Source organism: Gavialis gangeticus, unplaced genomic scaffold, assembly GCF_001723915.1.
Source record: "Gavialis gangeticus isolate Ggan-Ray unplaced genomic scaffold, GavGan_comp1, whole genome shotgun sequence".
NCBI classification, from domain to species: Eukaryota; Metazoa; Chordata; order Crocodylia; family Gavialidae; genus Gavialis; species Gavialis gangeticus.
The window spans coordinates 35,368,327-35,384,461 of NW_017729024.1; the positions used below are offsets into that span (position 1 = coordinate 35,368,327).

The following is a 16,135-nucleotide window of genomic DNA, read 5'->3' on the forward strand; positions in this document are numbered from 1 at the left end:
CCACGCACATGCCAGTTTACACAAACCCTCCTTGGGCCTTCTCTATAAAACAGCACACATATCAGTGGATTTGGTCACTGTGGATGTTATGGAGTGAAGCTGGGGCTCACTGTAGGCCTTGCATTTAAAATCTCTTGTGATTGTATATACAAGTAGGCAGGAAAGTTTGCCAGGAGAGATAGGAAGGCAGGCTCAATGTGATTTGCTTTTCAAATAAAATTGGCTTAGATATAGATGACCAGAAGTGATTTTGAAGCTATAAATCAGCCTATCTGCTGCATATAGAGAGGCAAATTAATGGTGACATAAATCTAATGGCTTGTGTAGCTCAAAGAGCAGTAGAAGTTAGAAAGCCATGACAACAACAGATGTATTAGGAGATGATATGAAATAGACTTTTAAATTTGGCAAAGATAGGTTGAAAAAATAATATGTGCAGGACATGAGTGAAATGCTGCCTGACAGCACAATGCAACTGCTTTTTCTTCTTTATTGCTACGAGGCTGATAGGAGACTTGTTAAGGCTGAACAGTAGCAGCATCCAAAAGCTGTGCTATAGTTAAGGGTCTGTGTCAGTGCTTCCATTATAAACCTTGTTTTCCAAAAGTTTATAGGTGTGCAGTAAAAAATTTGATATAGCCTGAAACATGCTGCACAAAGTATCAGCCTAAGAGTACAATAAAAATGTGTAAGATCACGATCCAAAGCCCACTGCGGTCAAGGGGGGTATGGCTATACAGCCTTCACAGAGAATCTGGGCATGCTGACAAGCAATGAGCCTGGCCTACTCATCCCTATTTATATGCACTCTTAGTCTCACCAGATGGGTAGTGTGGATGGCTCAGAAACACGCCTGTATGATTCAGTGCATCACTGAATGGGTGCCCCCATTCCCCCTGGCTTTCAAGGAAGAGAGCCTAAATGTGGCCCTGGGGCATACACTCAGGGTCATAAAGTTCATGGCCCCTCCTGAGCCACCTTTTCTTCCTAAATTGTGGGCTTGATGCATATAAAATAGGCATGAGTAATCAGGACTTATTTCTGGGCAGTGCGCCCAGGCTCACTCAGGAGGTGATATAGACATAACATGGAAGGATTCCTGTTTGGCTCACTGGGAGGGAAGGAGCCTGGCAGAGCAAAATTGCTCTGTGTGTAATTCTCCATTTGTACAAGTATTGCATACTAGTTAGGGCTGCACTTAAGCATCCCAACCTTACACCAGTGCTAGAAAGTCCTGATTCAGAGAATTGTATTAGGCGCAGACAGAAGACCAGCTCCCTGTTGCAATTTATAGTGCTTTGCAAGAGGCGCTATGAATTGCAATGATCCCCCAGGCCCAACAGAAGTTTGCTCTGGGGCCCGGAAGCTGGGGATTCCAGCTGCTTGCTGCAAGTCTGCAGCCCGGTCTCCATAGCAAAACCACTTTCCTCCCCTTCCCCTCTTTAGTCAGATCCTGTTTTCAGAATGGGAGGGGGAAAGGGAGCAGAGGAAGCTTGTTCTGGGGTTCCCTAGCCAGGGTCGGGGGTGGGCTGGGTGAATTAGAGCCCCCCCACCTCAGGCCTCCAGTACTGGCTCAAAAAACCCAAGACTGAACTTCTTCTTCCCTTTCCCCTTTCCCATTATGAAAACAGCAACAGGCTGGGAGTTGGGCATACACAAGTTACACAATGTGCTGTGTTTTGGAGTGTGTTCATCTGAACCCTCATGCAATGAGCGTTCAGATTTTTGCAGGTCTGGGGCCTTTTAAAGCGGTTTGCAGATGTGCACTTCTGTTTGGTCATGACATGCTTTCTGGGGCCAGATCTGGCACAAACTGTCACTTTTGTCTGCACCCATCCTGTTCCTTGCATCTCTTCTTTTGGAGTGCAGTCAAAATGGAGAATCAAGCTCCTCAGGTAAATAATGTTACATCTTTTATTCAAGACTGCATAAAACAAAAATTAATCACTTAGCCCAGGAAAGTCAACATAGGGCACCCCTGTTACAAGAATTATGAACTGATAAATACATAACAGGTACCACTTGAAAGCCTTCACTACATTTGTCACCTGATATATTCATTACTTTATCATCTTCTCTTAAAAGCATAAATTATGTACTTAATAAATCTGAGTAGTGCGTCATCACTTTCCCCACCTCTTTTCCCCATGCTTTAGCATAGACAACATCTTTTGGAGTAACCCTGGTCAAAACAGTCACATTATTGCATAAAATCAATTTACATTTGGTCCTACAAGTAAAAAAGAAGGTAACAATTTTATTTAGGAAAAAAATCCACACACCCCACTTCAAAACTCTGCCTCTGAAAGTATTACTAAATGCACGAGAGCTTGCTTTGTTTGGTTAAATCTGCAACTCCAAACAGTCTGCATGTTGCTCTCCCAGTGACTCTGCCCAAGGACTTTCCGCTAGGCACTGTTCCAAAGTATCACTCATCTGTGGACATAGATTCTTCCTGGGACATGCTCTTGTCATTTCTTGGCAACATTTTCCATATCACCTTCTCTGCTAACTTCCCATGGAAAAGCCTCGAGAATGTGTCATACCATTACATTTGGGAGGTAGCTTTTCAGGTCCAAGAATCTGCAAAGTGCCAGGCTTGACAGTCTCATGTATCCAGCGTTCCATAGCTAGCTGATAAAGTCCCATCTGGATAAGTCCTTTAACTCCCCTTTCTGTTACTTCATGTGACACTTCACCAACCTTCCCCTTAAACAAATTGAAGAGGCAGTCATGGATGATTTCAAACAGCCCTTGGCAGTTCATTTTCAGTCTTCCTTCTTGATCAGGCCAGCTCTGCACATCCTGTACTGCTTTCTGTCCCTTGCTGCTGACAAACAAGATCCTTCCAGGCCACCTCCCACATTGACAGACTAAAACTCTCCAGGCTCACCCTGCCAGCCGAAACTGCCCTCCTTTTCCTGGGAATAGATTTATAGCTCGCCACAGCCTCAAGCACTTACAGTTTCTCCCTGTAAAAGTCCCTCCTGGTTTCTTTCACATGCCAGAGTTAAACATCAGTATTCTTTTTGTCTTCTCCATCACCCGCCCACAATGTGGAAAAGGTCTATACTGCTTTCTGCATTCTCTTGTGTTCCATGCCACTACCTTCCTCTTCTAACCAAGCTCATACCCAGGAGACAGTCTTGATATTAACCTGGTGCTGCCTAAGGGCTGGACTTCTATTCTGCTGACCCAGTCATCTTATCTGTAATTTTGGAATTTTGAAGACAAATATTTCAATTGCTCCTATGAGGTTATATAGGAAATGAATGCTATTTCAGCATAGGCTTTTTTGTTTTAATTGAATTTACACTTATACTGACTGTCTTAAAAGCAAATGAAGTAGTTTGAGGGTTTCTAATGATGAGCGTGAGGTTTATTTTCTGCCTGATTGTGTTAAGAGGAGACTGAAGGGAAAACCAAAAAATATAATCCAGTTGATACAGTTATTTTAAAAACCAGGGACAACTCTGGCTATTCCCTCAGGTATATTCTAAACTAAATGCAGCATTATATAGATCCTTTCTTAAGATCCTGATTCTGATTTTGTGCTGAAGACTTGGAAGACTAACAGAATCACAGAGTATCTAGATGAATAACCTTAAGAAAATGTTTTAATTTTTAAATTGCCATTTATTTGTATTAATTAGAACCTGCAATCAAGACCAGATTTCTGTTATCTTTACAACTGTCTTCATTATATAAACATACATTGAAAAAACAGTTCAAACCATAACTCTGTATTCAAGTTCCCCCCAAAATGTTCAGGTTCTGAAATTTCTGGATTAGACCCAAGCATTTAGAAAGCAAAGTTGCCGTGTATCCTACCAGTGTCTGGAAGCCAGCACAGTTCATCACAGCCTGGAACTCTTGTTTCCAAGCAAATCCAGGTTCTGGTCAGATTTCCATTAAGAAGAGTTACTTTACATTAAAGGTACATAATACATAACTTAGAAAAGGTTAACACATGATTAAGAGATGTTTTAGTAGATAATAATTTGTTATAGAGTCCAAGAGGTTGCTCATAACCATTGCCTATAATAATATGTCATCTTCTCTTACTGGATTATTGTAGGGTATGTAGTTTCCTGCATTGCTATAATATAAACAGTAAATACATATATGAATTCTGTCCAAATAACATATATTAAGTATCTATATAATGTATTATACAATACTATTTCTACTAAGTGTTGTATATAATACGTTCATAATATATATAGTTTAAATATAATGATTCATAGAATCATAGAATCAATGAGTCGGAAGGTACCTAGACAGATCATCTAGTCCGACCCCCTGCCATGAACAGGAAGCATGGCAGCATCTACTTTTGTATGTGACACCTATTACTGACAATCATATTACCTCCCTTTAAGCTGTTTATAAATGCCCCTAGTGTGACCTGAAAATACACAATGATAATGTTAATATTGCATTAATAAGGAACTCAAAACTCAGCACTCAAGAAATGCCAGAGCTTGCACCTGTAACTTTAACTCTGTCCTGATGTGTGTATATAGGATGAAGTTTTGAATTACAACATTGTGCACTATTTCTGAAATAGAATAAAATTAGTTTTTCCTACTGTCTTATATTTTGATATGTACAGTATCCTCTATGGGTTTTTACTGTGTATTCCAAACAAGTAGAGTTAATAAAAGCAAGCTTCATACAAGCTGTGTAAGCTTTTCTCATTCAATATACATTTTACAAAATGTGCACATGCCTACATAGCTAAGTGAATGTACATTTGTGCACTGTTGGTTAAAAACCTGGTCCACCCCAAATTTATAAACTAAATTAAAACTTTTAGAGAACTTTGGGACAATACAGTATCACTTTGATTATAGATTTATAGCAATTCAGAGCAGATAGAACAAGACTGAACAGAGATCAGTTACTCAGTCATGGGTTGTACATCGGCTGTTTTGGTCCAACGGTTGTGTTTCCTAGGTGTCCTGCATTCATCTTAGTACTTTCTACTGGCTTTTGGTTGGGGGCATACATGCTCACCTGCCCACACACATAAATACACACATGCACACGCACACACTGTTTTTTACATCAGTTTCCTATCCAGTCACTACTTACTTCTCCAATCATTCACTTTGCATGGTTTCTGTGTGGAGCAGAAAAAGGAATGTGATTTATTCCACTTGCAAGGTGAAAGAAGGATTAATCAGTTTTTTATCTCCAGAGAAGTTATGTGTTTCCCCCCTCCCAGTTATTCATGCCAGAGTCCCTCATAAGATGTTAAACATCATTTCTGAATTCTCTTGTTGTTTGACCAGTAATGGGATTTCTCTCTCCTCACTAGCAGAGAGCAGCAAATCATGGAGACTGACAAATCTTTAGGGATTCCTTGCCAGCAGCATTAAAAAGAATCTTTTGCAGAGACGCACTTCAAAGTTAGAAAGTCCTTCCACTCACAGATTCTCAGGGAGCTCTGAAGCAGAGGCATTTTCTTTGAAGTTTTGAGAATCCTAATAAATTTATGGAGGGATTATTTTACCATTCCTGTTTACTCTATCCTTCCTTTGAGTAAACCTGAATCATACAATTGCCTCTGCACATTCACACACTTGTAATAAGTGATGCATTGTGGTCAAATATGTGAAAGAATTAATTGAGTAAAGGTATGCAATTAATTGCATGTGCATTTTCCATTCCATTTCATACAAATGACTACTGAGGCACCTGATTGTATATATGCACAAATATATATGATTTCTTATAAAATCCTAAGTAGAGCTAGTTAGAGCGCTTTTGATAAAATGAAAATTTTTGAAGCATCAAGAAGGGAAGTATTAGATAAAGCCAAAGCAATGTTTCTCCCATCTAGCCTGGTGGTGAGGATACTGCTATGAGATGATAAGGGCTCATGTTCAAGTCCCAGCTCTGTCTGACCCAGAGGTATCCTGGAGGGAAAATTCTGCTCTGAATCAGGTGGTCTTGAACCTGGGTGTGCTACATCCCAGGTCAGTGTTTTAACCACCCAAAATAACATAGATTTTTGATTTTAGACTCAGTCTGGTTTTTGGGGATATATTCCAAAGATTTTGGAATACCCTGGAAATCTTCAAGAGGAGACTAGACTGTCACTTTGCTGGGGTCACCTGATCCCCAGTTATCTTTCCTGCTTGGTGCAGGGGGAATGCACCCAATGAACTTCCGAGGTCCCTTCTGGCCTTACAATCTACGAATCTATGAAAACGCCACGCCAGTCAATATCAGTAGTCTACAAGGCTTTACAATTAGACGAATCGCTTTCTACAGCGTGATATCAAACCAGTCAGGAAATGACTTTCAGTGTGGCATTATAAGAACCACAGAAATTAAAGGTGAACAAGACTTACTACATTATCTCATACTGCTTTTATCCTAGTGCTTGTGCAGGATTGTCCACTGTAATATAATTTAAATGTCAAGTCCCCTCTTCCTTTGGGAGGATTAGTCACAATTTGTTACATTTTAGTGCTGAGAAGTATTTCTTGATATTCAGACTAACTTTACTTCTACTCAGCTCCATCTCATTATTCCTAAGTTTAGTCTCCTTGGACTGGCCACCTTTCTCTGCTTATTATGTGTCTGTCAGGAGGGTCACATTTTTTGATCCAAGTAATCCTCTTTTTTCTCTCCCCAGTATTCAGCACTACTCCCACACCATGAAAGAAGATAATGGAAAATAAAGATGAGTGAGAAGGAAAAACAATGTTTCTTAGCTCTGCTCCTGGCCATCTTCAGACTCACCTCAAACCTTTTCTAGGAAACAAGTGTGTGGCTTGTTTAGCAGATAAGCAGCCACCAATCTCATGAAGCCAGCTCAGTGAGCTCTTTTGTCTGTGTGTCTGCAGTTATGTAGAGAAGAAAGATAGATCTGCAGTTATCACATGAACTGAGAATCAGATCTGGGCCCAGTTGTCTGTAACTTTGGACAACTTATATTATCTTTGTGGCTGAGTAGCATCTAACACAATGGGTGCCTTATTTGGGGTCCCTATATGCCACTACACTATTCAATAACAACTATGAGGAATTTATAGGGACAAAAGTACTCCACAGTAGAAGCTCCATGTAAACCCATTAGAAATTGTCCTTCTTGACACACACTTTCCTAACACGTGGGCACCTTGGCTCCCAATAACAACTACTGATACAAACCTAGAATTTATTACCTTTCCTTAAACAGAATCTCTACTTTCTTCCACCTTAAGTTAGGGGCCTCTGCAACTGCACATTTCAGAGATGCATAAAGCGGGTTGTGTTCTCAATATTTCTTTTGATGTTAGGCAACTCAGGATAAGATAAGATTGTGAGTGCTCCTTAGGTTATAACCTGAATATACAATCCTGACAGTTCTGTTCAGGCACAGTGCCAGGAAACTGTGGGTACATTTAAATAACGATAGGATGAAGTGATATTGCCTCCTAAGGGACAATAGGAAACAACTTGGCCTTTCAAAAATGTTACAGTGATGTGCTTTCCGAGGAACATCAAGTCTAAGTATGGCAATCTTATGGTAAAGTATCTCCAGGGATCTCAGTTGAATGAAAGCTGAGATGTGATAAAACTACTGTATGGAGTCAAAATAAGAAGTGAGACAGGAAATAGAAAAGCTGATTTTGATTAGATAACTCTTAAATCTGCAGAAATAATATCTTCATAGAATAAAAGGTATTTTTTATCCATTTAATAATGGTTTGGAGGGACACTTCCATGGTAATTGTTGCATGATTTAAGCTCATGATTTTTTTCCCCTGTAATTTAAGGCTATTCACTGTCAGGCAATATGTCTGACTTTGCCTCTCTTGTTTTATGTAGCAATCACTTCTTGTATGAGCAGAGACAATTTTATCCTGGAGTCCTGATCTTGTAAATCCTTTTGTGAGTGCATGGAATACAAGACTTGGATTTCAAAATGTGAATATAGCTTGTGCATATGTGAGATTAAGCAGTAAGCATATTTTTCACTCTTTTGCCTTTACCACAAAGTTTTATCACATTAGAAGATTACTGGGACGTGTCAGGACAGCTAGCACCACTCTGACTGACTTTGCAGTCAGTATGGGCAAGGACAACCAGCATTGCATTTGGTATCCTGCTCGTTATTCAGGAGCTATTCTCAGCAGACTATGATTCTCTGGTGTCAGATGCAATGTGTAGTTGTTTTCACTTGCATGAAGCAGGTGCAAAATGCTACTGTTTTGCACAAGTGCAAATGACAACTCACGGTGCAAGGCAGTAGAAACTTCCCCATCCCATGATATTTCCAGATAGGGTGAATCTAGAAAGTACAGGCAGTTTCAGGGAAAAAAATCCTTTTGGAGTTTAGTAGCATGAATTTTAGCATGAAAAGGTTTCAAGGGGATCCCTTAGGCTTTGAATGCCTGTCTAAACCGACACCCTCAAGTCTCTGGAACTCTGCCTACAGTGAGTCTGGGTTACCTTGCTTTTTACCTGTCTATCATAAGATAATACTGATCACCATAGCATATTTTTCCCATTTGCCTCAACACTTGGATTATTAGCTTCTCCAGATGCAAGATAGTATTTAGCTTTTTCTGATCAGAGAATTGTTTTGCATGACACATGTATATGTGTGTGTGTATAATTGATGTGATAGATTTGATGATGCTTGTTACCATGTCAAAATACAAACAGAGGCCAACAATTAAATTTGATGTAATGTAAGAATTCTTGAGCCAATTTATAAGCTTAACTACAAGCTGATGCTTGAACCAGTTGGCGTCCAAAGACTGTATTTTTTGGCATGGAATAATTCGATAAATGCCTTCATTTTGCTTTATATTCTCTCTTTGCTGTGTTGATTTGCTGCTGTTGTGCTTTCATGAAGATTTCATCATTTTAGAAAACATGACCTAACAGATTACACGCAGGTTACATGTTGGAAAGTGCACTCTGTGGGTACCAATTTTTTTCAAAAAATTTCCACTTAACTCTAACATAGGTGTGAAAAAAGTCAGTGGAAGCGCATTATCCCTGTGAAGAGATGGGGACAGGGGAGAGGGAGAGGAGGGAAGGGGAAGGAAGAATTTACCACTCTTTATATTGCTGAGGGCAACAAGCAAAACATAGATTATTTGGTTACAGTAGCAATTAAAATATGCTGGGACTTTACAGACACTTAGAAAGGATAATTCTGCTTCTGCCTTTAGTTCTGAGTTCTAAGGAAAGCAAGTAGAGGGAGCTGAGGGGAAGACAGAACAACAGCTTGCATACAGGTTGACTTGAGGCATTGCAAGTTCCATGATGGAAGTGTTTTTTTTAAGAAGGATTTAAATGTAGCTAGGGTAGAGGCCCTGAAGAAAAGTTTAAATTCATAGGTGGTCACTTGGATATATTTTTAATGCTGCAGCAACTGATTGAGCAAACACTTACTACTGGGCATAAAGTTTTGCAGCTTGATTAGCCCTCTGGATATCTGGAAGTAAGCAACAGGCCTGGGAGCAAGTGTTTGCAGGAACAAGTCCACGCTTTTCAAACTGTTCATTTCCTATATATGGTCTGAAGGCAGTGAGTATTTAAACATTTTGTTATTATCAATCAGCTGGCTCCTGGAGAATGAGTTTCTACTGAATGATGAATGGTGGGGGGAAGGATATTAGCTTGACATAGATTAAAAACAATGCAGGACCTGTGATTTATTTGGACCAAAGAGCTAAGAGATGGCTCTACAGCATTTTTTTATTATTGTCTTGAAAATTGCTCGTACTGAAAAGTATAAAGAAGGAAAATATTATTAACAAGTGCAGTCAAGTTTAAATACATGTTCAAGAATTGTTCAGTATCAGGAATCTGAATCCCAAAAGACCTTGAGGCTAAGTACTGACAGTCAAAAACCCCAAGGCTGAATCGATTCACTCTTTGCAGGTTAGTGTAAGATGGGTAGATTGAATCAATAAACAAGTGAACAGACATTCACTTTTGATTCTGGAAATGCAGCCAAAGGCCTGCAGTGTCCTAGACTAGAAGCCTGGTGGGAGATACTTGAGCATGACTCCTTGCTCAGCTAGAGCAGACAGCTTTGGCTAAGTCAAGCTCACCCACCTTGCAAGGTGGGGCGTGGAGTGGCAGGGTTGCAGGAGAGGTGCAAAGCATCCTGGAATACTGGGGGACTGTGAGTTATCTTATACCTGGAGGGGATCTAGGACAGAAGTTCAATAATCCGATTTAACTTAAATCAGTCAAGTCTGATACTTAGGGACCTACCTAATTCATGGCAGAAGTACAGTGCATGGCGGCTCCTTTAATCTTGGATGTTCCCCCGCATGCACCTTGCCCCTTGCCCCCACCAAACCGCACCCACCTACTGATTAGCAGAGGACCCCACCACTCCCTCCAAAACTGTGGTTTTAAACATGGCACCATTTTGGTCTCCTTACCAGTCGGCAGCAAACAGCAGGGCTGTCCAGGGCCCCTCAGACAATCAGTGGTGGGAGGCAAAAACGGCGACATGTTTTAAACTACAGTTTTCACTTCTCCACCGATCAGGAGCAAACTGCAAGTGGGGCCTCTCCACCATTCAGTGTGGAGGGTGGGAGGTGGGGGAATGGAACATTATGGGGGAACCTGCAAGATTAAAGGAGCCCCAGTGCATCCCACTTATGCCATGCATTTTGTAGGTAGGTCCCTACTGATACTACATCCATCCAGATTTACCTTAAACCAGTTTCAGCCATTTTGAAAGTGGTTTATGTGAACTGAACTTCCGTTGTGTTACAGATCTGAACCAGTTTCCAAACACTTACACCAGTTTATGTGTAATTTCTGTCCCTAGCCTGTAAGGCATGTAGGAGTTCTGGTAGGTTATGCAAGCTGTTAAGTGAACCATTGTATTTGTTCCTATTCCTCAACCATTATTTGTCATGTGGATTACCTATACCTGCCTTCCTTCATAACAGATCTATCTGCCATGCATGGAACATGGATCATATCAAAGACACCTGTCTTCATTAGGACTAGTAGAAAAAGAGTTTTCCTAGACCAATTTGTTTTGGAGATGCAAGCAGACAAAAACAAGCCAGCAAAAAGAAAATCTTCCAAAATTAAAGCCAAAGCAATTTTTGGAATCTCCATATCTCCTCAGTACCTTGGTAAATTTGTTCCAAACTTTCCTGAAAATTTTAACCCCGAACTAAGTTGCGGTATGAGATCACATGGTCAGGTAGGTGGGAAGAAGGGAAAATGCTTTAGTTTCCCCCCTGATTTGCTTGGTCTGCAATATGATGGCACTGTGCCTATCACAGTTATACAATCTAGGCCTTGTTGCTCATGTCTACATGTGCAATTAATGCAAAACAATGAACTTCAGAGTTTATTACTGAACGTGAGCCCAGGACCTCAGCATGTTGAGCTAGGTCAGAGCAGCCCAAGTGACAGGGCTACAGGGGTCTATCTGCCTGCCCGGGGTGTCCTGACCTGGCTCAATGTACTGCAGAGGGTGCTCCAGTGGACACAAGGGTGCTCCAGTGTGGGGCCAGCTAGCAGGAGGCCTCTGCACTGAAGCACCTTTGTGCCCCAGCCAGCCAGGGCAGTGTCTACATGTGCATTGCTGCAGAGTAAAAAACTCCACAGCAGGATGGTACTTGTATTTACAAATACTACCTTGCTGAGGAGTTAATTAGTTTACTTCAGCCTAATAGGGGTACACATGTAGATGCACAATACTTACTGTGGAACTGATTAGTTTACTCCTCAGTAAACATCTCATGTAGATGCATCCATTATGGAGAAACTAGTGTGTATTCCTAATACCATCAGCTAGGGAGAATTAGGGGGGGTTGTTAAAGTCACTTGAATAAAAATGGAATGAAATAAATCTGAGCAGATGGAAGTCCCTGAACAGCACTTTTGTTCAGAAGAAGTTGCCCAGATCTTCAGCAGATGTAAATCATGATAACTCCATTGAAAGCAACAGATCCAAACTGATTTACATCAGCTAGAGATGTGCTCCAATGTACCAAATGGTATGTAATGTGCAATAATCTGTAAAACCCATCCATTCGTGCAGATCCATCATGGTTATTGAATAATTCCTCACAACTGTGCCAAAAATAATGAAATGCATGTTAATGGACAAAAGAAATATACTTTCCCTACCAATTTGAGTAGGGCATCATCTTGTGCTGACTGGCTAATAGCAAAGCACTTTGCTGATGCACTTATTACATTCTCTCATTTTCCCTATTTTTGAGACATTGTTTTCTGAGGTCAGTGTTTTGCCCTTCAGCTGTGATGAATGGAATATTTTGCTAATACCATACTCCACCATTATTTATGTTCCCATCTTATGACCAGCACCTTAATTGCTACATCTTATAAATATAAGCAGAAAATGCATTAAAGAGAGGAAAAAACTTTCATCTCCCTGATTATAATAGTTTAGTTGACTTTTCTATTAATCTCATGCACTTTCTCTCTAAAATGCATTAATTCACTTGCTGCATATCAGCAGGAAGCACATCCTGAAGCTTCAGAAAAATGGAACGCAGCTCCTGGGATTTCTAACTTTGGCACGAGGACTGAGCTGATAATTACATCATTTTGTCGCCACATCCTTAATAGACCCAGCTTTGCACCAGTCTAACTCTATACAATGGTGAATCAAGTCCATAATCTAAGGAGCTGTATTGTTTTAACAGCAAACCTAAGCTTAGCATACAAATAGCTGGCTCATGTAAGTTAATATATACCATTAAAGAAGCTGGATTGTAACGTACAGCCACAACTCTCTGTCTCCCTGGCAACTGGAAGGGGACAAAAATGGCTCTCTGAGAAAGCTTCCTCAGCTCGTGTCTCTCTGGGTAGCAGAGACGGCCTGTGCGAGTCCTGGGAAAAGCAGCACTGTCATGGGTGAGTCAAGAACATTACTGGAATATACTGCTTTGTCAGGGCACAGCCTCAGACCTGGGGCCTCAGCTTGTCAGCACAGCCATTCATGTCAGCTGGCCACCCCATAGCTAGTCACCTACTCTGGTCAGGACTGGCTGGAAGTCTCTAGCAGAGACTAATGCTCCGCTTACTCCTTGTCACCAGAGTGGCTGGCTGGGGTCAGCTGATCCTCCACTTCCCCCATATAAGCCGCTGAACCAGAATGAGAAATGTCTGGGTAACAGAGGTCAACCGGACTCAGGACTGTTTTGCTGGTCACTCTGCTGTGCTCCTTGGCCCTGCTCTCTGCTTGACTTCCTGGCTTCTTGACCTGGCTTCTAGATCGAAGCCAGTAGATCTTGGATTGAACAACTGGCTTCCTGGCCTGGTCTGACCTCAGGATTTGCTAACCTGTCCTGCCTGTGGGTAGCACCTTGATTCCTGAGTGGCCCCAGACTTAGCTGCCTGTGTCCCAGCATGACATGCTCCAGAGCTGTTTTCTGTTTCCAAGGGCCCCTAGGGAATTATAGGAATCAGGGCATAAGCTGCGACAAAACTGGGGGCATGAGAGAGACTGGGACTCTGCAATCCAGTGAGGAGATGAACAAGACTTGGAAAAAAATAATGAATGGAATAAAGAGAAAATAAATCTGGTGCTCCTATTGACTGTTCCTCCTGATACTAGCACCAGGAGAAATCAGACGGAGTTGAAGGCAGTGTGCTTAAAGTGGATCAAAGGAAATCCTTTTTAAAAATTAAAACTGTGGGACTCACAGGCACATAAGGTCATTGAATGGGGACTCCTAGGGTAGGTCCATTCTGCTTTTGCAGCATTCTTGACAAGAACATCCCCCTCTAGCAGCTCCAGATCCAGTTCTGCGTATGCCTGATCTGAAAAAGAGATACTGGAGCATGCTCCCCCCACCCCACAAAGGCAGCCCTGTGGCTACCCTGAGGCACAACAGAGATGGAAGTCTCCAGAGTGGCAGCAGGGGGGCATCTCCCAAGCCACTTCACTTCTTCCTATCCTGGGTTGGACCATGACATTTGGCTGAGATGGTTTAGTCGAGGATGATCCTGCCCTGAGTAGGGGGCTGAACTAGAAAGGTGACCTTGCAAGGTCCCTTCCAGCCCTATTTTCTTATGGTCTTATGCAGAGCAGGAGTGGATGGTCAGACTTCTTGGCTCTTCTTTCAAGAGTGTTATGGAAAGAGTATAGATATAACCATATAATAACTGGATATTATCAAGGACATTGCACAGCTCAGATGTTGTGGGTTACTGAGAAATTACACGTGGTTTGTCACAGAGCTATAAACCACATTGATTAGGGAATAAACCTCATTTTAACTTGATGCCTTGGACAAGAATTTCTCATAATGGAATATTATTATGTAATTGTTCACTATGAATTTTTTTTATGTTCCTATGAAGACTGTAGGACTGGCAACTTGATAGGACACTGGACTTGAAAGGCTAGTTGTTGCATATGGCATAGGAATATTCATAAAATCATCCTTTTGATGAGCTCCTAATCCTGAGACCATGAGATGAGAAAACACTTTCCTCTGGCATATGCTTTTTAAATGAATAGTTTAATTTATTCATTTAAAAGAGGCACCTTAGAAACCTCCTTGTACTGCAAAATGAAATGCTTTTTTCTTATGACTGTTGTCTTATAAGTGCTCTTCTATATGGTTGGGGATAAGCAATTTTGTGCTACTGATAAATACAATTCCCAAAGAGAAGCACTGAATTTCTCTTATTACTGAAGGAAGATACCATGGTGCTGCTGTGTCAACAAAGCCACTGCATTTGTTGGAACAACTGTGCTGCTGCTGCTCCAGTGCTATTAGCCACTTGTATCAGCATGAAAACGATATAGACTCATGGGTTTAATGTCACTTGGTGTTAGCAAAGAAGGGCAAAACAAGGTGTAAAGAACCTGCTCTTCCCTAATTGTCTCTTTCTCTGTTAGATGATCCTGCACAGGAACAGAACATAAGATGATGGGTGATTGCTAACCTGTACCAGTGGTTGCACTGGGGCAAGGTGTGGGGAACACTACATCTGCAGCAGAGTGCTTGGCTTTCTTTCTTCCACACACTCTCTGCCCACCACTGCATATTTTCTTCTCTCTGTGGGTCTCTCCCAAATATGGCAGTTTTCTACAGACACAGTCTTCTGGATAATAGACTGGGACACTCACCACTTGGCTTACTGTTTAAGAGATCAGCAAGTCCAGGCAAAGTAAGAATAGCTAACTAAAAACAAAACTAAGCCATACTCTAAATCTAAAAAGGATGAGAAATGACAAGAATATAAGCAATAGCCCCACAGGCATTAACCCTGTGGAAAAAGTGCACCATGCTATTGACTCAGTTTCCATGATTTCTATTTGGGTAAGCTAAGTGGTTGAATAAGGTTGGTGAGAGGAAGATGATAAAAGAGAGATGAGAAGCATAAGGAAAGGGAAGAAACATAATTATATTTATTTAGAAGGAAAAGTGAATAAGAAAAAGGGTGATGCTGCTGTATCTTAGGGTGATGTTAAGAATTCATTTGATAATCAGTAAGTGTGCACAGCTTGGAATGACCTAAGACAAAAAGGAAGCCACTTACAAAATAGAATAGTATGTACATTCACCCAGACCCTAAGCTATAGCTGAATAGGACTTGACCCAGCTAAGAACAGGGTAAAGCTGCAATGGCAGCTTTAAACTACCCATGGGCTCCACTGATTCTGGGGCCTGTATAACAGGTCTAGGCTGTGCTGGTTGTCCAGGGGCCTCAAGGATGGATGGAGAAGCTAGCTGTGGATCTCTGCTTCTGAAAGAGCAGGGGGTCTCTGTAACACCAGAGGAGTGTTTCATTCAGGGAATCCTTTTGCTACCACTTTGTCCTGCATGGGGGCAGCTTTATACTTCTTGAACTTAGAGCTACCTCCACTTAGGGGATCATGCAGGCCTTAGTCTATGAAGTAATGTGCCTTGTTTTTTGGCCATATTCATTTCCCCCTCTCTCCATAAGTTCCATGTAGTGGGAAAATATGTGATTGTTTTAAAGAAAAAATGAGGCACTGTGAACAAGAAACAGAGAAAGGAAAAAAAAGGATGGGAGACAGCAGGCTTCAAAAGCTATACTCAATCTCTCTCTCTCTCTCTCTCTTTCTCTCTCTCTCTCTCTCTCTCTCTCTCACACACACACACACACACACACACACACACACACACACGCA

General features: G+C 41.3%; 1 long non-coding RNA gene across 2 annotated transcripts in view; it reads left to right on the top strand.

Moving 5' to 3' along the window:
* Positions 1 to 12,739, top strand: part of LOC109297329 — a 39,347-nt gene extending 26,608 nt beyond the window's left edge. Inside the window, exons 3-4 of one of the 2 annotated variants that reach the window (XR_002097284.1) lie at positions 10,929 to 11,120; positions 12,479 to 12,739. This is a non-coding gene — a long non-coding RNA (uncharacterized LOC109297329). The remainder of the gene's footprint in view (positions 1 to 10,928; positions 11,121 to 12,478) is intronic. The other variant, XR_002097285.1, reaches the window with a different exon arrangement.
* Positions 12,740 to 16,135: the final 3,396 nt, after the last annotated feature.